At 40.2% G+C, this 22,472-nt stretch overlaps 1 long non-coding RNA gene across 1 annotated transcript in view; it reads left to right on the top strand.

Moving 5' to 3' along the window:
- Positions 1–4,282: 4,282 nt before the first annotated feature.
- LOC103280418 (uncharacterized) overlaps positions 4,283–22,472 on the top strand; it is a 104,487-nt gene continuing 86,297 nt past the window's right edge. Inside the window, exon 1 of the long non-coding RNA XR_010006121.1 lies at positions 4,283–6,385. This is a non-coding gene — a long non-coding RNA (uncharacterized LOC103280418). The remainder of the gene's footprint in view (positions 6,386–22,472) is intronic.

Below are 22,472 nucleotides of genomic sequence, written 5' to 3'. Positions count from 1 at the left end.
TCTTTGATATTCCTATTGGGAAGAAATCCTGATTGCTCTTCCTTTATCCAATTTCTCAAGAATGCTTTTAATCTTTCCGCTATTATATTTGAGAAAATTTTATAGTCAACGTTTAATAATGAGATAGGTCTGTAGTTTTTTATTTCTTCTGGGTTGGAATTCTCTTTATGTATTACAGTAATCCGGGCCTCCTTCCAAGATTCTGGCATTATTTTCTGCTCCCTTATTGTATTCATTATTCTATAAAGGTATGGTGTCAGTTCCTTCTCGAAGGTCTTATAATAAACTGCTGTGAGACCATCTGGTCCCGGAGATTTGGACCCATCTAACCTTCTAATGGCTTCTTGTATTTCTTTTTTAGAAATTTCTTTATTCAGATATTCTCTCTCCCCTTCAGTGATTTTTTGTAATTTTAGCTTTCCAAGGTAACTTGTTATTTTCTCCTTTTCTATTGAATCTTTCTCATATAGTGATTTATAGTATTTTGCGAATTGTTTTAAAATGTCTTCCTCGTAGTAATGATATTTTTCCCCTACTTTTATTCTATTTATATAAGTGGCTTCTCTTTTTTCCCTTAATTTCCTTGAGAGCCATCTTCCCGGTTTATTCGCATTTTCAAAGTGTGTTTGCTTTATATAATTCATTTGTTTGGCTCTTTCTTCCATTTCTAGGTAATCTCTCTTTTTTTGTGTCAATTCCAACTTTTGTAACAATTCTAGATCTTTAGGTTTTAATTTTAATTCTCTTTCAATTTTTGAAATTTCGTCAATTATAGGTTGAATAAGACTAAATTTTTCCCTTTTTTTCCGGGCTCCTTGTTGAATAAAGTAGCCTCTCATGCAGGCCTTACTGGCATCCCATACTATATGAAGAGGGGTTTCTTGGTTGTCATTTATTTTGAAAAATTCTTCCACGAGCTTTCTGTTCCTTTCTATATCTTCTTTCTTTTTCAATAAGTTATTATCCAATTTCCATTTCCAGCATTTTTCCTTCTGATTTAATATTAATTCTATGGGATTGTGATCAGCATTGATTCTTGGTAAAATTAAAGTCTTTTTAACTAATGGAGATAATGATTTAGAGACCCAAAACATGTCTATGCGTGACCAGCTTTTATTTTTCGCTGAGAAAAAAGTAAAATCTCTTTCTTTCTCATGATGTGTCCTCCAGACATCGCCTAAATCGTATTCCTCTTTAAAATTTCTGAATTCTTTTGATATGAGACCTTTATATTTTTTATCTCTAGTTTTCCTACCCGGGTTTCTATCTATTCCACTATTCATCACCCCATTAAAGTCCCCCATCAGAATTATTTTGTCAAATTCTTTATCATACATTAGTTCCTTTAGTTTTTTCACAAATTTTGATTTAGTGTCGTTTGGGGCGTATATATTTATTACCAGAATTTTTAAGTTTTCTATATTGATTGTTATTCCTAGTATTCTACCTTCCGTATCTTTAAACGTCTGCTGGGCTTGCAATTTGGAGTTAACGTATATGACAACCCCTCTTTTCTTTTGTGTGCATGAGGAGTAGAATTCCTGACCTAATTTAGGTTGGGCTAGGTATTTGGCTTGATCGTGTCTTATGTGTGTCTCTTGCAGAGAAATTATGTCATAGTCTGTCTTCTTGAGGTAATTATATACTTTATTTCTTTTCTGGGGTAAGTTAAGACCGTTCACATTGTTACTATAAATCTTCAGATGTCTTCTCATACTATATCTTCTCTTTTTTCGTTTTCAGCCCTTCCTTCTTCTTCTTCTGAGGGGAGAGAGTGCTCTATCTCATCCTCTTTTTCCTCTTCTTCCGTCGTATCCTCTGGCCTTTCTTCTTGATTTCCTTGACCTTTCCTTAGTTTGATTTGGTGGTCTGGGAAGAAGTACTCCTCGTCCTTTTTTTGGGGGGGTCTTGCTTGTAGTTTGAAAGTTCTTGGTTGTTCCTCCTCATCTGATTCATGTCTCTCTTCTAGATCTTTTTTCAATTTTTTGTAGAAGTTACGCGCTTTCGCTTCGGAGGTGATCCAATACTTCTCTCCCTTATATGTGGTCATAAGTCCCTCTGTCTTCTCCCATCTAAATCTTATTTTATATTTCTTTAATTCTTCTACTAGGAATTGATATTTTCTTCTTTTGTTTAAGGTCTCAGTTGGATACTCTTTCAGGACCACTATTTTCTCTCCTTTGAAGGTTATTGTTTTTGTATTGTTGATTCTTAAGATCTCGTCTCTATAAATCTTTTTTGTAAAGTTCACAATAACATCCCTTGGTGTTTTGTTCCTTTTTGCATAATTTGTATTAATTCTATATATTCTGTCGGTTCTGTCCTCCGCCTCGTCTGTTGAGCAGTTCAGAATATTCGCTATGATTTCAATTATTATTCTTCTAATGTTCTCTTTTGCCTCCTCCCATACATTCCTGAATCTTAGTTGGTATTCTAGTTCTTTTGATTCAAATTGTTCTTGTTTCTCTTTGATTTTAGAGGTTTCAAAGTCCAACTTATCTACTTCTTTTTGGAATTTATCCTGTGTTTTTCTGATTTCCGTCTTTTCCAATTTTAATTCTTTTAATTTCTGGTTTATCGTCCCAATTTCCTGTTTCATAGTCTTTAATTCCTCTTTAATTTCCTTCTTAAAGTCAAGCATTTGCTCCTGTGCTAGCTTTTGATATGCATCTTGTTTCTCTTGCATCCTCTGCAATTCCTTTAGGATTATATCCGTCATGTCTCTTATGTTGGGTTCTTCCGAAATAGATGCTCTTTTTTGTGTCAGCTTAGAATCTTTGTTCTCTCTCTCTCTTAGTTTATACGCCATTAATCCTTTGGTTTACACTTATTTCCAATGGGAAAAGAATTTTGTTGTATTTATTTTTATTTTATTTTTTTCCCCTTTCTCCTTCCCTTCCCTTTAAATTAAATTGTTAGTTGTTAGTACTGACCCTAAAGGATTATGTGTCCTTCCGCAATGCTCTGAGTTGACAGCAGGGGTCTCTCTTTTCCCTTAATATCCTTGGTCTCCGTCTGCAATGCTCTGAGTTGACAGCAGGGGTCTCTCTTTTCCCTTAATATCCTTGGTCTCCGTCTGCAATGCTCTGAGTTGACAGCAGGGGTCTCTCTTTTCCCTTAATATCCTTGGTCTCCGTCTGCAATGCTCTGAGTTGACAGCAGGGGTCTCTCTTTTCCCTTAATATCCTTGGTCTCCGTCTGCAATGCTCTGAGTTGACAGCAGGGGTCTCTCTTTTCCCTTAATATCCTTGGTCTCCGTCTGCATTCAGCACCCCCTTCTCCCTCGCCCTCGCTCTCTCGCCCCACTCTCGCGTTGTCTCTCCTGAGATTACAGTTCTCTCATTGTTTCCCGCGTTGCTCCCTCTCTTCTTTCCTCTCCAGGCCCCAAGCTTAGATTCCGCTCTCGGATCCTTCTCCCTTTAGATCTGCCCTCAGTGCTCCGCCCTTCTCTGACTCCGAGGCCACTGTGTGTGGCGTTTTCAAGGTCAGTAGTTGCCTGTCGCCATTTTAGTGTCTCTTTTAGTGTCTCGTCAGTCTTTTAGATGGTTTGGGTATTTATCTATATAGTATTTTCAATATATATTTTTTGAGTTCTAGGGTATCTTGGTCCCAAAGGTTGCTTTATAAGTCGTTTTATGAACCCTCTCTGGGCTCTTGGTAATCTCCTTTTGTAAAGAAAAAAGGAAATGCTTATTTTAACCCAGAGAGTTTCCTCCCTGATTTAATTTAGCATGAATTACAGGTTGTAAACCGCTCCCACCACTCCGTCTCATAGAATAGTATCCCAGATTTAGTGGGGGCTTCTCTCAATCTATTCGAGTAAGGTCGAGTAAGGTCTCTTACCCTTCGCCAGTGGTGTTCCTTCTCTCCAGAAGCTTTCTTGGATCGAGTCCAGTTCATAATAATTTGATGTGTGTGGGCAGGGGCAATGCCGAAGTTAAGGCTCCGGTTCGCCTATACGCGGTTCGCCATTCCCTGGGGCCAGCCGCTCCCGGGTCTTTTTAGAGAGTCTCCCTTGGGGGGGGACCCCCTCTATAGACCATCGGGTGGTGCCCTGGGATCCGCAGTCTCCTCGTATCTATCCACGAATGGAGAGGGAGCCGATTGCTCTACCCAACCGCTTTGTATAGGCAGGTCCCTGATAGAGACTTCAGAGGACCCGACTCCCCGCCATGATCCACACACTGGAAGTCCCTAACAACAATCCTAATGGCACTGAATAAACTGTCAAAAAACCCTCAGGATTCAAATCAATGCTGAAGGTGTCAAGGAGGTCTCTTTTTTGATATATAGTGTGTAAGAAGATGAAAAGTTATTGGTCAAAGATTTATATATTAATACAAAAATTGTAAAGGTTGATTTTGTAATTTACAAGAAATGTTTCTGTTGGGCATTATGGAAAAAGAGTTGGATAGTAAATATGGGTTGTCTTCAATACATTGCAATAGCAACAAGAATATTATTCGTTCAAATTTGGAACCTAATCGAAGCACCAATGTCAGAAGAATTAAGGTGGCTGAGTTAGTCTAAATTGCCAAATTATTGTAGGTGTTAATGGATCAACCAATTAATTTTTTTTCTTAATTTTTTTCTTAAAAATTGGAAAATGTTTATGGACTTTTTGAGCAATCTAATAATGCAATAATCCATGATTATGGTTATAGTTATTAGTAATTAGTAGGATTATTTAGTTGGATCTTTAATATAGAAGAATACATGTTGAGTCCCCCTTATCTGAAATGCTTGGGACAAGAAGTATTTTGAATTTCAGATTTTTTTTTTCAGATTTTTGATGTGATATGTGTTTCCTATATACCTTATACACATGACCTGAAGGTATTTTATACAATACTAGCTGTGCCCGGCCACGCGTTGCTGTGGCAAAGTGGTGGTGGTATTGGTTAAAAATAGTTGTGGAATGTTTATTTGATGTTATTTGTATTTTTAAATTAATGTTATTGTAACTTACGTTTTTTATTTATTATATTTTATTATTTTGTTGTATTATTTTTACTTATTTTGTGTTATTATAGTATTTTATTGTATTAATTTTTGAGTGTTTTTAATTTTTTTTAGTGTTTTATTATTTTTATTGTATTATTTGTATTTATTTTATTTTTATTGTTTTATTATTATTTGTATTTTTATTCTTTTATTATTTTTATGTATTATATTTTATTATTTGATTATATTATTTTTATTTTTATTTTTAATTGTATTATTTTATTTTGGGGTTTTTTGTATTTATTTTATTATTTTTATTAGAAATAATATGACAGTATAGTGGTATAGTAGAATATAGTACATAATATGTAATGTTGATATTGTGCGTTGATAATAATATAATGTATTGTATGTATATATTATTTATAAGCCTCTGTGAGTCTACATCGGGGTGAGAAGGGCAGGATTAATATGTGCACAATGTCACATATAGGAGTATTATTATTATAAATTTAAACCGTAACTATTCATATCTCACATTTCTATCTAAACAAACATACACGGAATTTCATGTCTACACTTTGGCCCCTTCTCCAAGACATCTCATTAAATATCCCTATTATACAAATACAGGGTATATTTATCCAAATCTAGGTCAATCCCAAAATCCATGAACATCAGTATTTCAGATTTTTCTCTATTGAAGGAAACATATTGGAATGTCGCGCCTCCGTCTGGGCCCATCCACAAAACATCTCATTAACTATGCACAATATGCAAATGCACGACATACATTTATATATTAATTTACTAAATTTATTTATTATTATTATTATTACTATTATTATTTAACTGTCAGTTTAACTGTCACTCCTGAGGATGTGTGGTTGGGTTATTATTATTGGATTATTTTTATTCTTATTATTATTGCTAATTGAGAGACCATGAAGGCCAGTCATATAGAAAAGGAGGGTGACTTTGTTTTTGCCGTCCTTTTTCCCTTGGCGCCTGGCCAATGGCCTTTTCAACCGGTACCGTGGACTTCATCTCCCAGAATCCCTGGCCTTTGAACCATCCACGAGGGTTTCTGGGAGTTGGAGTCCCGAACGCCATCCATTGGCATTGCTGGAAACCGCTTGGGTCTTCAACTCCCAGAATTCATAGCCATTGAAGAAGCTTGCAAGCGTTTCTGGGAGTTGGAGTCCAGAATGTTTTGCTGGCTGAGGTCAGAGCACAGCCATAGAGGGTGGTTTTCCTCTGTCGCCATCCTGCTGCCTTGGGCTTCTGAGCGGCTGCCCTTTGCAGGAGGGAAAGGTGGAGGAAGGGTTTGGCTGGGCCTGCTGCCTGAGAAGGGAGGCGAGGCCTAGCCAGGCGCCAAGCACTGGCCTCACATAGGACGCCGTCCCAGGAAAGAGATGCCCTCCTGGGAAGGGGCGAGGAGGTAGTGGAGGAGGGCGGGTGTACATGGATATGGAGATGTGTGTGTGTGCGTGTGTATGTATGTCGGCTGTTGGGGAAGGGCGGAAATTGAGGCCTGGATGTGCAGCGGCCGCCTGGAGCCTCCGCGGCCTTTCCGGCTGCCGGGGAAGGCGGCAAAGTGTATGGGTCCGTGGGGGGCACCTGGAGGCCCGCAGAGAGTAGCCACCTTTCGGGTGGGCCGAGAAGGCAGGAAGGTGAAGCAACAGGGTGAAGGGCGTGAGGGCGGTGGAGGTCGCGAGAGAGGGTGAGCGAGGGGTGTGTGTGCGCGCACGGAAAGGGTTGGGAGGATTGTGGCGCATGCATACATCGCCTGTTGCGGTTGTTGGTGTTGTGATTGTGTTTTTAGTATAATTGTGTTTTATCTTACTGAAGGCGGGGATGATTAATTGTGTTGCCAATTTTTGAGTTTGGGGGGTTTGGGGTTTTTCTGTTTTGTGCATCGCCGTGATGCCAAAAGCCTTTTATATATATAGATTTGTAATAGGTTTACACATGGAAAGTGTTTGTGTACTTTGAATCATCAGTAAGTACAGGTGCCACTATCTTAGCCACAGATGTGGACAATTTTGGATTTTGAAGTATTTTCAGAATTCTGGATGAAGAATACTCAACCTTTATATATTTCTTTTCCCCCTCCTTTTATTACAGCTAGAATGGAGGGAAGGGAATTAAAGTCCTATTGTGTTTAGTCAGGTCAATATTACTTTTTTAATCAGGAGAAATAACAATATCTAAACACCAAGAGATCCCTTGCCCTGCCCAAAGACCTTTACATTAAAGGAGAATGACACCAGTTTAAAACCTCATCTTCACATAGGATCCTATCGATCTCCATTGAACCCCAGGGAATACTAGAGACAATGCTCCATGTTAAAACCATTGCTTTCCATGGGATCCTATGGTTCTGCATCAAAGCCCATAGGATACAACAAACTGTTGACAGTTGGGCAATGAAACAGGATGGGGTTCCCATCCCACCTGATGTTTTAGTTGTAAAGATGTGTGTAAAGTGTGATAAAGAGGTAAGAGCTCTGACCACTATTGCTAACCTGTGTTCAGAGAGATCCTTTCAGGACATTTCAGCCTGTTTTCAACCCTGGAACATGTGTTGAGCTCGGTGCCCCTCCATGCTAGAAAAGAGGCTGAAATGTGCTACCAGGTGGGAATTTCTCAATGTGATGTCGATTGCTGGAGTTCCCTCTTTTTAGGACATTTCTGCCTCTTTTCAATCTCTTTTATTGAACCTCTAAATGAAGATGCCAGTTCTACAATAGTGTCTTGTACATATACTTTATTGTTTTTTTGTTTGTTTGTTTGCTGCTGCTGCTTCCATTTATGGTTGCCCTCCATAAGGTGTTTTTTTGCTAGATTTGTTCAAAATGGCTTTTAAAAATATGATTGAGAGTGTTGACTTACCCAATAGATTTCCATGTTCATGTAAGGATTTGAAGCCTGGTCTCCTGGTGTCCTAATCCACTTACACATACTTGCATAACTTTATTAGTCATATTACTTTATTACACAAAGCCGCTATCTTATAGCAGTTGTGTGATCACTGATGGCGGCACTACTGTACCTTTCTGCATTCATACACCTCTGTTGATTTGCTTATCTGAGCATTTTTGAATGTTTGCATTTTTTTGATAATCTGCTATGCACTAGTTTGATTTACATCTTATTTGTTTATATACTGCTAGATCTTGTGTAGAAAATTAGGTTTTTGCTCTTCAGAATAACATCAAAAAATCTCTGGGCAGACATAATGAACCTAGAATAGGTTTGGAAAGTATATAAGTGGATCTGATATGCAAACTTTGGTTAATTTGCAAATCCTAGTCTTGTGGGGAAGATGCCGATAGGACTCAGCAGCCCTGAATAGCATACCTCTTCTACTCTTCATTAATAAGTTATAATGAGCTTCCTGATTTTTTTTCTCTTGAAATTCTTGTACAGTATGAACTATATCAAAGGTTATGTTCTTTTGAGTATATTACAGTCTGATTAGGGTTGCAACACTGCAGAAAAAACACTGTTTTTCAAGTCAGATTGCATTCAGCAAATGCATATCTCATGTTGCTGGACTGAAACAAGCCCTGAGTGAATTTCATAGAAAATACAATACACAGACATGTTGTACATCTCTTTGTGCTGATTGTTTTTTAATTTGTTTATTGTACTAAGGTTTTATGTGATTTAAGGAAAGGCCCTGGTTCAGATAAGCTGTTAAATAACTTGTAAGCAGGGTGGGGCAGATGCTTTTTAGATGTTTTTCTCCTTCTCCACCACCAATTTTATGCTTTATTTTACCTTCAATATCCTCTTAAGTTGCATATGGATGAGGCTGCATTCATTGATGCATGGATGGCTGTTACATGGGGTCATGTCTAGCAGCACATCTAACCTGACCATCTAGCTCAGTTTGTGTGGATCAGTCCCGCAGTGGTGAAATGTTGCACAATGCTGATCTGGCTTAATTTGGGGACTTTATCACATTGGGATATAATCTGTTTATATCAATAGGCACCCCATATTTTTTAAGGACTGGATGCATACTGTATTGAGACAAGATGCATAGTCTCCTTATCACACCTGATTATTAAGATTCTTATAATTTGAAAATACTGCATTTTTACTCATCACTCCAATGAAGGCTGGCTCCTGCCTATCCATTCTGTTGCGCTCACCCCTGCACTGTTCAAACATGTGGACAATTTCAACAGAAAGGATCAAAATGAACAAGATCTGGCTACTAGTATTTAAAAAACCCTCTAAAATGAGGACAGTAAATAAAGAACAACACTCAGAAAACAGGGGAATTCCAGACACGAAACAATCAGGGTCAACTAACACCTCCCAACAAAGGATTCTCTCAGGCAAGAAGCAGCCAGGCTTTGAATCTGCAAATCCATTAAATGCTAATCAAGGTGGCCAATTGCAACATTTACACTTGCCTCCAACAGACAAGAGTTCTTTCTCCCAACCTGGACTTTCCACAGATATATATAAACCTCATTTGCCTAGTTTTTCTAACAGACCTCACAACCCATAAACGTGGGTGAAATGTTAGGAGAGAATGCTTCTGGAATATGGCCATACAGTCCAGAAAACTCACAGCAACCCAGTGATTCCGGCCATGAAAGCCTTTGACAACACATTAAAGAATGTAAGTTAGCTCCAGGACGTTTGTATCCTGAATGTATTTCTTTTTCCAGAATAAATATTTTGAAACCTAAGATTGACTCTGTAGTGCTTGGCCACCCTAAAAGGATAAAGGGTATTTCTGCTCACCACATGTAACACTTTGCTGGTTATGAATGGATGTTCTGGTACTCTGCTATATTTTGGTGTAATCACCCTAACTGAGGGTGACATGTAGATGAGCAGAAATACATGTAACAAGGTAAGATCAGCAAGAGATAATGTCCATTTGAATTTCATGAGCCATGGGCAGGCATTGCAGGGGACTGAAATGCCTTAGAGACAGAGTACGAACGGAAGCTCCAACTTGTATAGAGACCTTGATCAGCACAGGAGTGTTGGCAGTGAAACTGCCACTGGACATTTTCATTGCCATAGCGGGGTAGGCAGGTCCAGGTGAGGCATTCACTGTTCAGTTCCCTTGCTCTTTCACATAATTTTACAGGGGGGCTGGATGATATCTCTAATTTTTTGATATTTCTTTTTCCCCTAGAGCAAAGAAAGATAGAATAGTTTTAGATATTTCAAGTTCTTGCAATAAGAGACCACGTTTTACTGGTCAATGGTTATTTCTTTTTTAAAAAGTTTATCCATTCCCATATGAATGGAGATGTTTCCAGGCTTAGAACTCCTTTAACTCATTCCCTCCTTGAGGGAAAGTTTACTGTAGTTTGGAGAGAGTTTTTCCTTGATGTGCTTCAACATCCCAGGACAATCATTTAATTCTTTTTTACTTTGTGGGGAGAGGAAAGCAGCTGAGATAGAAAAGCAGAGGGTGAGGGAAGAGGTCCAGTGGCAGGTAGCTTTGTACCTTGTGCCTTTATCTCAGTAAAAAAAAATGATGAAATTGCAATAGGAGGAGGTCTACCAAGTATCAGAGGATACACTGGCCTTAAACAGAAAGTTCCTGGAGGTCACTATAGTCACCTAGGTTTCAAGCTGTTGATCCATATTATTAGACTAGGACCAGGATGAGTAACCAGCCAACTCCTTGACAAAAAACCCAAGAGAAATAATCTGATACAACTGGAACATCCAATATTTAAGTTGCTAAATGTACCCATTCAACACAAAGCTACCTGGCTATTTGAAGAGAACGGATAAGATGTGTAGCAGTCTTCTGATTAAACAGTGATTTTATTTTAAACCTTGTTTGTTTCTGGAGCTGTTTACAGAACACAGCGGTATGCCAAGTAACAGCTTTCCAGTCTGAACAAATAGATCAGACAAGCCTAATAGTAAACAATGTGTTGCCAAAAATAAAGAAAGATACCGAACAACTCAGTAGGGTTATGGTAGGCTGTTTGCATCACTAACCATTTCAAATTTTATCTTTTCCTCTAATATTAGGAGGTGTTTATGGTCCATACTTTGTTGAGGGTATTGCACCATACCAATAAAGATGTATTATTGAAACATCATGATCATTTTTGGCATTTTTATAAATTTCAATTTATAGCAGTCTGGTTTTACCAATAAGAAAATTGCTTCTGAATAAAGAAACTCTGTTAAGGTCAATTTGAATACACCCTCTCCTTTTATCTATCTGCTGACATTTGTAACAATTGATGCTGTTTTTTTTATTTGTTTTGTTTTTTTGCTTTATACTTTCTGTTTAAGGTGTTGTTATTGCATTTGGAAAATAAGCAGGATCAGCCCTGGTTAGTACTGTTTGCACCAATGAATACTAGATAGAAAAAAACAGTCAAGAACACCTCTGAGTTTTTCTTGTGTAGGAAAATCTTATGAAATTCATGGGGTTGTCATAGGTTGACAGGCCACTTGAAAGTGCATACATACATATGGCATGTTATAAAAATCAAGAGTTTCCATGGAACATTGCAGTCTTGTAAGTGCTTGACTTCCTCCTTTCCCTCTCAGCCCACAATATGGTTCAAATTATTTTGGCTTAAATCAAAGTGTTAGTCCAAACCACAGTGGATCACCTGTTAATGGAAAATCAATGCTTATATAAATAAGTATTCTGTTTGGGGATAGCAATTCCGTTTAGACTTACATAACTTTATCACATTATGTGTACACATTTGAAATAAGTTTTCATTTGATGGCTTCATACAATCTGATGAGCAATACTTATAGCAGTGCATATTTAGAATTTTCTCCCTTTTAAAAAATTAAATAAATATTTAATCCGGCTGCTACAAAGTTATACCGACAAATTTCTTTATCTCCTTTACCAATTCCCTCCCTAAATCAGCCTAAAAGACACATTTCTGGGTTTATCTTAACCTTATTGATAATCATTTTGTTTGTTTCCTTGACCACATTTTCCTAAAAATCTTGTACCAGCCAACATGACTACCAAATGTGAAAAAGTGCCCTTCTGTGTCTTATATCTCCAGAATTCATTCCCCTTCCATATTTGCTAATATCTCTGGCATTACATAACTTATATTGAACATTTTATACATATTTCCTCCAATAGATCCCTCTATTGAAAATTTAAATCCTTTTTTCCAAATATTCCAATTTCTCCAAATCAATATTTTTCTTAGGGCTTTGGCCTACGAAATTATAGCTGTTGTAGTGTCTCAGAGACCCCCGAGTCATGACCCCGTCACTATTACGGAGCAGACCGAAGAAGAGATGGGGTTTCCGCCATTTCCGCTTGATTCCGTCCCTTTCCAGGTGCCCACTGTTGACAATTCTAGCCCACAGTTCACAAGAAAGGGCCTTGGCTCTCAGCCTGGTTCTCCAGAGAATGTTAGTTTTGACCGCCGATTATCTTGGGAGGCTTCGTGCGGAAAAACAGATTTTGAGAAGGAGCGCTCGTTTAGCAGAAAAAGCCAGCGTTAATTAGGCTGGTTCCCTTGAGAGTTTTCAGGGAGGACTGCATCTGGCAAAGTTGTTGTCTTGGGTCATTTTCCCTTGGGAAAGAGCTCGGACACCTGGCTGAGGAGGAGAGCAAAGTCCCATAAAAGTTCTGGGCACCAAATAGATCTTGCGGTGTTCAACATGTCAGTTGAGGGATCACATCGACTCTAGTTCTGCAGCGCGCTACTCCCGAGTAGACCGGCTGCCTCTCGCCTTCCTGTCAAGCCTGGACAGTGATTCAGCTTTACCACGACTAACTTGCCTTGCTTTGCATCCTAGCCTCGGATTGAGCCCTGGAACTCTGGACAGCTCTTGCCTTAATTCCCCACTCAAACAGCCTGCAGGTTTGAGTGTGTTTCGGTTATTGGATTTAGAACTTAATACTGGATATCTGCTTACATATTACTGGACTATATTTGACCTTTCCTGAAAGGACTATATACTCTGCTTATTTTTTATTGCCTCCTTTATTTCCTTAATAAAGATATTAGATTGTTTATTGGCCTTTGTGTCTGATTCCCAGTGCTCACGCTGCCTGAGGTGTCACAGGTGTTTTTATTTGGCTGTCTTCTAAGCTGTACTCCAAGATATATTTGTACATTCTAGAGATTAAACCCTTATTCCCCTTCTCAAGGATGTTCTCCAACACCAATTTTCTTTTGGAGAACCCCATACTAACATTTTTCATACATCAATCATGTAATTGATAATAATGAAATCAACTATTTATCCCTATTTCTTCTCTCCCTTTTGATTTCCATTGATCTCTTTCTTTAATCAAATACTCCCTGTAGGTTCTTATTTTTTCTTTTAATGTTGGCCTTAATATTGCTTCTAGTGGGCACAGCCATAGAGGAGTTTTCAATTCCACCCCCCTGTTGTATCTCTTCCAAATAGTTAAGGGATTAAATCTTATTAAATGTCTTTTAAATTCTTTATCTTATCCTTTTCAGATCATAAATAAGCATACCATCTGAATCTTAAATTGTAATCCTTCAAATTAAATAAAGTTTGATTCTTTAGTTTAATCCATTCCTTTAGCCAACTAAAACCTGCTGCTTCATAATAATATATAAAGTCTGGAAGGGCTAGACCTCTAACTTTTGCATCTATTGTATTTCCAGCTTTTTTTTTTACCTGCCAATATAAATGTAACAAACTCCTTCTCCCACTGTTCAAAGCCCTTTACTCCTTTAATAATTGGTAAGTTTTGAAATAGGAACAACATTTTAAGTGGTACGATCATTTCCTCCTTTCTTTTATTTCTTACTAACACCTCCTTTCTGTCAGCAATTTCAAGGTCTATCATTATTCTCAGATAAGTGAATATTTGTGTGATTTTTTGAGGGGAGACATCTTTTCTGATATAAGTGTATAGCAGATGGCCAATTCAGTGTGCTGCCAGTGGCGCAGTGGGTTAAACCACTGAGCTGCTGAACTTACCTACTGAAAGGTCAGCAGTTCAAATCTGGGGAGCAGTGTGAGCTCATGCTGTTAGCCCCAGCTTCTGCCAACCTAGCAGTTTGAAAACTTGCAAATGTGCATAAATCAATAGGTATCACTCCAGCGGGAAGATAACGACACTCCATGCAGTCATGCTGGCCACAAGGACTTGGAGGTGTCTAAGGACAATGCTGGTTCTTCATCTTAGAAATGGAGAGGAGCAGCAATCCCCAGAGTCGGACACAACTAGACTTAATGTCAGGGGAAAACCTTTCTTTACCTATACTAAATCCGGTTGAGTTTAAAAGGAAGTACTCCCCAGTAACTGAACATAGGATTGCTTCTATAGAATATTGTCTACATGCCAAGATATCCCTAACCTAAACTGCTTCATCCATGAACCAACCTTTTCATATGATGGCAATATTTCAGGCAGTCAGTTACCTAAGAACAGAAATATCAGAAAACCAGGTCATTCTCCATATTGATTATTTTAATGTTCTTCAGATTCTTCTTCTTGCTTCCACTTTTCAGCTTGGTTGGGCTGGAACATAAGATGCCTCTGGTCCATTAAATTTCACTGATGAGCTGGTAGAGGAAAAATGAAAGCTTTTAAAGGTGTTTTCTCATGACATAAAGCCATCTCCCTGATCAAAACACTGATTGGCTTATACGGTATACTCCTTCCCTGCAGCCACCTGGAACGTACCTTGGCCACTGAAGTTATGGATTGATCTTTTTCAAATGGGGTTGAGAACAGAACAGACATTGATATGTATAGTTGAGCAGGTTCTTTTCTTCATCATGTTCACTTTAATTTTGAAAAAAAAACTGTCCATGTGCTGGGATATTGGAATGATTTTTAACCCCGAAAAGATAGATTTTGGGATGAGACAAGAGAAACTGCTATCAAGTCTTTGGGTAGCATTAAAACTAGAGAACCAAAACTGGTGGGCAAGAGGAATCATTCAGTAGATTTCAGATATACTTTATATTTCTCTGCTTCTTTCTGTGTTTCCCACCCCTTCATAAAGAAAAGATGATACAGATATTGGCTTTATAGTAATGCAAATGCAGAGTGTGTACCCATGCAGACATGAGTGAGTATTCAAACCACATGCTGTCTCACAGCAGAAAGAAATGGAAAATTAAACCTCTCATTATTGCAGTGGAAATTATAGGATTATATCCAACCACCCATAGCAGATAAAAGATAAAATGCCCAGCTTTGGGTAGTGAGTTTCAGAAAGTATGCTGAGAAGTGAAAATTGAAGAATGACTTTAACTTTTAAAACAAATGAACAGGATAATTCCAGGAAACCATATTCTTTCTGAGATATATCTTTTCAGTCAAATATAGCTTGTGGTTCAATCCTATAATGCATACCTGTGAGGGAGTCCCACTGAACATATTTCTGAGTAGACAAACAAATATAATGTGTGGTTTCTTAAAAGTTAGAAATAATTTGAGTTTCTTTAAAGAATATAATTTAAAACTATTTTTGTCCAGTGGATGAGCAAATGAAAACGTATAGGTCAGGACTGGTGAAATGCTTAACCTGGTTTATTAGTTGTTTATTTTATTTTTTGACTTAAGTGGCATTGTGCATCAGCTTTCAACAACAGCAAAACAGAATTATTTTGTAATAATCATCTTTACACTGATACAGGGAGCCCATTTTAACTTGAATTTTCCAGGAGCTCTTTCCTCCATTTGTGATCAAAAACTAGACTCCAAAATTATGAATTCTGGCCCATGACTCCATTGAGACATATAGCAAGCCTGTGTTGACTTTTTCCATTGGCCTAAAGTAACCTTTCATGAATTTCTCTTGGAATGCTGTCTCACCACATCCCAGACCTCAGGATGTAGCCTCATGATTATCATAATCCCCACACAATGCCTCGGGAAAATGCATGGGACACACAATGAGCTTGTGTAAGAGCCTCTGGGTCTTTTCCTGTTTCTTCCTGATATGATCTGATTTATTGCTAGTACTTATTTTACTTACTTAGGCGATCCCTCGTAGTTCGAGGAGGATTGTCTTCCATCCTTGGTGCCTTGGGGGTGGGTTCTTAGGTGGCTGAAGAGACCTATTTTTGATCTGCATGTTCTTCCGCAGTGAGGACATCTGTTTCCAGGTGGAAGGCGGTCCCGGTCAGGGTTGGCTTGACGGGCCTTCCTCTTGGCACGTGTTTCCCTTAAGCCCTCCATTTGTGCCTTTTCGAACTCCGCAGCACTGCTGGTCACAGCTGACCTCCAATTAGAGCGCTCAAGGGTCAGGGCTTCCCAGTTCTCAGTGTCTATGGCACAGTTTTTAAGGTTAACTTTAAGCCCATCTTTAAATCTCTTTTCCTGCCCACCAACATTACGCTTCCCAGTCTTGAGTTCAGAGTAGAGTAGCTGCTTTGGGAGATGGTGAACGGGCATTTGGGCAACGTGGCCAGTCCAGCGGAGTTGATGGCGCAGGAGCATCACTTCAATGCTGGTGGTCTTTGTTTCTCAAGCACGCTGACATTTGCCCTCCTGTCTTCCCAAGAGTTTTGCAGGATTTTTCTGAGGCAGCGCTGATGGAAACACTCCAGGAGTTCAGTGTGACGTCTGTAGACCATCCACGTTTCGCAGGCATAGAGCAGGGTTGGGAGGACAATGGTTTTGTAAACAAGCGCCTTGGTATCTCTACGGATGTTCCGATCATCAAACACTCTCTGCTTCATAAGGAAAAATGCTGTACTCGCAGAGCTCAGGCGGTGTTGTATTTCAGTGTCGATGTTGACTTTTGTGGAGAGGTGGCTGTCAAGGTAGAGAAAATGGTCAACGTTTTCTAATATGACACCATTAAGTTGTATTCCTGGCATTGCAGAGGGATTCGCTGGTGCCTGTTGGAAGAGCACTTTGGTTTTCTTGATGTTCTTTGAGAGGCTGAGCTTCTCGTATGCTTCTGCGAAGGTGTTTAGAGTGGCTTGTAGGTCTTCTTCTGAGTGCGCACAGACTACGTTGTCATCGGCATATTGGAGTTCTATAATAGATGTTGTGGTGACCTTGGTTTTGGCTCTCAGTCTGCTGAGGTTAAATAGCTTGCCATCTGTCCGATAGATGATTTCCACTCCGGTGGGAAGCTTCCCATCAACAAGGTGAAGTATCATAGCGATGAAGATGAAAAATAAGGTGGGGGCAATAACACATTCCTGCTTGATACCTGATTCCACCTTAAATGGGTCACTTTGTGAGCTGTTGCTGTCCAAGACTGTTGCCATCATGTCATCATGGAGGAGCTGAAGGATGTTCACAAATTTGTCAGGGCACCTGATTTTTTGGAGGATGGTCCAGAGAGCACTGCGATTCACTGTGTCGAATGCCTTTGCAAGGCCAATGAATGCCATGTACAGAGGTTGGTTTTGTTCCCTGCATTTTTCTTGGAGCTGTTGTGCAGTGAAGATCATGTCCACTGTTCCTCTGGAGGGACGGAAGCTGTTCTGGGATTCTGTGAGGATGTCTTCTGAGACAGGGAGAAGGCGGTTTGCAAGGATTCTTGGGAGGGAGATACCGCGATAGTTCCCGCAGTCTGTCCCCTTTCTTGAAAAGGGTGATGATGGTGGCATCCTTGAAGTCTGCTGGGATTTTCTCGGTCACCCACACTTTTTCAATGAGCTGGTGGAGTTGTATCAGCTCAGGTCCACCCGCTTTGAAGATTTTAGCAGGGATCCCATCAGGTCCGCTGGCTTTGTTGTTTTTTTGTTGGCTGATGGCATTGCTGACCTCTTCCAAACTAGGCAGTACTGCAAGCTCATCCCTGGTTTGTTGTTGCGGGATTTGTGAGAGGGCCTCTTCGGCCACATTGGAGCTGTGATTCAGCAGGTTCTGGTAGTGCTCTTTCCAATGTAGTGCAATTGAAGTTTGGTTCCATCTGATGAGCATAGAGGCTGTATGCCATGGTTTCTTGGTCCTTAGATTATCTTTGTGGCTTTGAAAAATCCCTGAGCATCATGCGTGTCTGCAAAGTGTTGGATTTCTTCAGCCTTCTTTGTCCACCAGATGTTCTTGAGTTCTCTGGTCCTTCTTTGGACCTCAGATTTGCACTGGCATAGATCTTTTTCTTAGCAGTACAGTTGGTGTCTCTCTGCCATGTTTGGAAGGTTTTCCTTTTGTTATCAATTAGCTGTTGGATTTCTTTGTCGTTATCGTCAAACCAGTCTTGATGTTTCTTAGTTTGGTATCCAATGGTTTCTTCACAGGCTGTGATGATGGAGGTCTTCAGTTTGTTCCAGTGTTCCTCAACATTTTCGGGGTGTTCTGTGGGTAGATGATCTTTGAGTGTTGTTTGGAGAAGGGCTCATTTGGAGGGCTCCTGAAGGACTTTGGACATTTTGCGTCTAGTTTTTCTTCCTTGGAGTCTGCATTTGGGGACAATCTTGATAGCCATTGTGGTTTGATTAACCTGTGGTCCATCCAGCAGTTGTCAGCACCTGTCATGGCAGTCTCTGGCATGTGTAATTACATAGTCCAAGAGGTGCCAATGCTTTGACTGGGGGTGCTTCCATGATGTCTTGAACTTGTTTTTCTGGCAGAAGAGCATGTTGGTGATGACAAGGTTGTGCTCTCTGCATTTGGTGAGAAGCAAGATGCCATTCGAGTTGCTGTTTCCAACCCCGTCTTTTCCTATGATCCCTGGCCACAGGTCGGAGTCCCTTCCGACTCTGGCATTAAAGTCCCCCAGGAGGATGATTTTGTCCTTCTTAGGTATCTCCGATAGGATGATGTCCAGCTGACAATAAAAATTTTCCTTGATGTCTTTGTCAGCATCTAGAGTTGGCAGTCAGCATCTATGCACATATGATGGTTGCCTGTTGGTTTTTGGCAAGGTTAATTCGGAGGGTTGAGAGTTGTTCGTTGATGCCAGTGGGTGCTTCAGTCAGGTTATTTCTGATAGCAAAGCCAACTCCATGTATTCTTTGCTCTTCTTCAGGCAGTCCCTTCCAGAAGAAGGTGTAGCCTCCCTTTTCTTCCTTCAGCTGTCCCTTCCTGCTCTTCGGGTCTCCTGAAGGGCTGCTATGCCGATCTTAAAGCATCCCAGCTCCCTTGCAATGATAGCAGTCCTGTGTTCGGGCCATTCGCTGTCAGTGTTATCCAACAGTTCCATGTTCCAAAGTTCATCTCTCTTTTTTGGCCGTAGAGTTGTGCAGTCCAGTCAGGGTAAAAGAGGCAGACTATATTTAGGGCACCTTTTCTAGCCCCTTTCCCATGTGGGGTGAGCAGAGCAGATCCTAAAAAGGGCTGCTCAGTCATGGATACAGCTGCCGGACTACTCAACTGCTTCGGTCCTTGAGGTAGAACGGCTGAGTCCATATCTACCGCCCATGTGCCAGTCTGTGACTAGGGTCTTCCAGATTTCACAGTCCTGCCCCCGTCGCCACTCACTGATCGCCATGGGACTTTTGTTGGTTTGTTTTTATTTTTCTTGGAAGATGCCTGTGCGTGATTTTTTTTAATGTGTGGAGGACGGTGCACGGCCTGTCAACACACAGTCCTCACACAGTGAGGTTCCAGCAGTGGTGTGATTAACACAACGAGAGTGACTTCTCAGTCTGTTGCAGCCTTCTTCCACCTTCACAGCCATTGTAACATGTACCATGTTATCCTCCGCCTGCTCCGCCGTTGAGGTCTTTGGGTCTTCGGATTGTGCTTGGTCTGGAGCCTCCACTGTTGCCACTCCTGGGAGTGCATGACTCCGGTGGTTTTGCCAACAGGTTCATCAGAACACGCAAGCCCCCTCACCATGACAAGGTGGCAATCCATCGAGGGGGGTATTCCTAGTAATTTTTCCTCATCCCTGTCATCAAATCAGACCTCTCCCTTGGACTCCCATTGCAATTACAAAACATCCTGAGCACTCTTTATTTATTGGACTGGCATTGTATTGGCCAGAACTGAGATATCAAAACCCATTTGAGTCCATGATCACTTGTCCCACCACATCCATTTCTTGGGTAAATTAATAAACAGACACAGATCTTTTTAAAAAATCCAATGACTTTTAAAAAACTTTCCTGCCACTGGGGACCAACCTGCAATGATGTCGGGTGGAATCCTGGATCAACCAGAGAGCAGATCCTAGCCAGACACTTTTTGGACCAATCATAAGCCAGCTCAGCAGTCTTGAATAGCTGTTGGAATGTTATAAATAAAATATATGTTTACAATTGTAGTATGCCAGTTCTTGAGAGTGCAGACTCTGCTGAAATCCTCTTTGGTCATTGAGAATAAAACCTCTGATTTTGCCTTCAACCTGTCTGTGTCTCATCTAGTCTTCAGGAAAGCTTGGCATGCCAGGCTCCTAAGCTTCCTCTTTTGAGGAAGCTGAGATTACATAACACATTAAGATTTAAGCCTTCAGGCTAGTAGTGGTGGTGAGAGGAAGCATGCCATTCTTTGTATGACTGTTGAAATGCTAAAACACTGAGGGATTAGGATAGTTACTTTCAAAACAAAATGGCAGAATAGCGGCTGAACATTTTACTTTTTATGTCAGCTTCTACAAGTTTAAAAAATTTCTTTTCTAAAAAAATGAAAGGTAGGAATTTGAAAACTATCATGTGAGGAAAGAGACTGCTTTCTCTTCTTATCATTGCAGATGCCAAAGACTTCTGCAACAACATGCTCAATAAATAAAATAGTATTCTCGAATTTTTTAAGATGTTTTCAAACTAAAGAAACAAAAATATATTATATTAAGCAAAGCACAGGGGCAGCAGAACACAAGAAAGCAGCCTATTACAACAAAAGCCACATCAAAACTAAGACCTTATTTTGGCAGCATAATTTGATCAGAACAAGCTGTATTAATCCAAGTTGCATGCTGGCCCAGGCATGCTTTCCTCTCAAACAGTACAGAACATCCAAGTCCAGAGGCCATACTGTCAATGGGAGAGGTCTTGGAGATCATCCTAAATCTATTTCTAACTGGCTGGATGTGTGTTTGCATATATAAAAACAAATCATTTTAGGATTCTGAGAGAGTAGCAGAGCACGCCTTCCCTTGCAGACACCCCAAAGCACGGCTGTATTATAAGAACTTTGTGGCAAAAGAAAAGCTATTTGCAGACAGCTAGTTGGCCATACAGCTGCTGCATATTGCTGTTGGGCTCTGTGCCTTGAAATTCAGGACATAATCACATGCCATGGAGTCATCAGAGTCAATTTTTGTCCCCAGTCCAATTATTGCTGGACAGTGCATGGCAAAAGAGTTCAACTTATCAAGTACATTATTTTATGCATTTCAAAGCTTTAAGACTGGTCAGGAGTGAATGATTCATAAACTGACTAAGCGAAGTCCATTTGACATTAAATGCCCTTAATTTCCCCAGGGGGAATCACTTCCAATGATCATATTACATTGATGTTTGGGATTTGCCATGCATTGTGGCAAATCCGTGGGGTCCCAGCAGCGGGCGTGGAGAACCCATCGCATCATACACTACATTTCCCAACTTACTCTGAAGCCCATTTCTCAGGGGGAAGTTCTCGCTTCTCCCCCATTGTTTCAAAAGGTAACACGGGAATCTTCCCATCTTGCAGCAGTAGCGGCATGCACAACTTGTTCTCCCATTTCACCATGGAGCCCGGCCAGAAATAGATATGCATCATGTAATGGGCTCCATGGCGAAAGGGGAGAGCAAGCAGTGTACGATGGGAAAAATGCCCTGTTTGATGAGGTCGTGAGTTAAAGAGTAAAGAATTTTTGTATCAGGGCTGATTTGGTCATTATGCTGAATGAGGCACCATATTTGACAGCGAATATTAAGTGGTTACAAATCTAGAGCCTTTCTCTGAGATTTTGTCTCTGCTTCTTGCACCAAGGGGAAAGGCAGAAAAATCAATATCATTGCCCAAGATTTTATACCTTTCAATTGCCTCAGTTTAGCAGGGACAATCCCTATTAATCCTTTGCTGTCCCACCTTCTCAGATACTTTTAAAATGTCCTGGTTTTCCTCTTCCATTCCCATTTCCCACCTCACCCTCATTTTACTTCAATTGCTTCAAATGGAGTTCGAAGTGCAAAAGAGTTGGTGTGGCCCATTTTCTGAATGTCCCAGGGGGACTTTAGTTCTGATTTGACCAGCAAGCTGTGGTTGAGAGTCTAGTCCTTAAATGGATACAGCAGATGAGGGAAGTTGGGAAGAAACTCAATCGGGGAAGAGGGAGGCAGAGTCTTACTCTTTACTGTAGTCACAGGCAAAAGCAAATTGCTGCAGCCTTTTCTAGTTTGTTTCTCATTCTTCATTAATAACATTGTCAATGGAAAGTCTGACATTTGTTTTAGAGGACAGAAAACAGGCATCACATGGAGCAGCCAATATCAGGTAGGTGTTATAGACTTGGGGCTGTCACCTCTCAGGTGATGACTAATGTCTTGGTGAATTATGATGCTCCTCCAAGTAGGGGGGCAAATCTTCTGGGGACAGCAGGAGGAAAATGTTTGTTTTTGCATCATATTATAGATGGATGAACTAAATCAAAGGGTGCATCTACACACTGTAATGCAGTTTGACACCACTTTAACTGTCAATGCTA

The sequence above is a fragment of the Anolis carolinensis genome, chromosome 1, assembly GCF_035594765.1.
Source record: "Anolis carolinensis isolate JA03-04 chromosome 1, rAnoCar3.1.pri, whole genome shotgun sequence".
NCBI classification, from domain to species: domain Eukaryota; kingdom Metazoa; phylum Chordata; class Lepidosauria; order Squamata; family Dactyloidae; genus Anolis; species Anolis carolinensis.
This window is presented reverse-complemented; position numbering and strand designations above follow the sequence as displayed.